The sequence below is a fragment of the Myotis davidii genome, unplaced genomic scaffold, assembly GCF_000327345.1.
Source record: "Myotis davidii unplaced genomic scaffold, ASM32734v1 scaffold1006, whole genome shotgun sequence".
NCBI lineage: Eukaryota > Metazoa > Chordata > Mammalia > Chiroptera > Vespertilionidae > Myotis > Myotis davidii.
The window spans coordinates 778,219-779,161 of NW_006297143.1; positions in this window are offsets into that span (position 1 = coordinate 778,219).

Consider the following 943-nt stretch of genomic DNA (forward strand, 5'->3'; position numbering starts at 1 on the left):
CCTTTCTCAATGTAGCTACCAAAAAATTAAAAATTACAGCCCTGGCCGGGTGCTCAGTGGTTAGAGCATCGGCCCGTGGACCAAAGGGTCATGAGTTTGATTCCCTGTCAGGGGCACATGCCTTGGTTGCAGGCTTGAACTCCAGCATGTGCAGGAGGCAACCAATCGATGTGTCTCTCTCACATTGATGTTTCTCTCTCTCTCTCTCCTCCCTGCCTTCTCCTTCCCCTCCACTCTCTCTAAAAAAAATAAATGGAAAAAATATCCTCAGTGAGGATTAAAAAAGAAAAATTAAAGATTATATATGTGACACACATTATATTTGTGTTAGAAAGGGCTGGTTTACATATACTATACACTATGTTAAACCACAAAATTTACATTTTATAGGAAACAGGCCTAGAAAAGTTAAGGAACTTACCGGAGGTAATATATGGCACCTAAGATGCACTTCCCAGCCTCAACCTAAGCAGCCTTGTGCCCCTAACCCCTCAGCTCCACTGCCATCTGTGTGCATATCACATAGGTGCACACACAGCAGATCCAGTGAGAGTCACCAAACACCCACAGACATTCTCAAGGGCTGGCTGACAAGAATAAAGGCTCTGTCACGCAGGCAAACAGACACACAAGACGGACCGGCACACACACACACAAATTTATAATCCTACCCAGTGACAGAGGAAGGACTGGAAATGCATACCTAGAATATTCCTCTCCACCCACACGGCCTCCCATTCCAGATAAAGCCATGGACGCACCAGGAGTAACTCCATCCATCAATCCTACCTCCACAGACAGACAAATGAATCCCACCACTCCTTCCCGCCCTTCCTGCAAGCAGTCTGGCCAGGCATGTACAGAGGTAAGGTCTCACCGAGCGAAAAAAGAGGGCAGAGTAAAGGGGACATCACGCCACCATCCCTGGAAGAGGAAGTCGGAC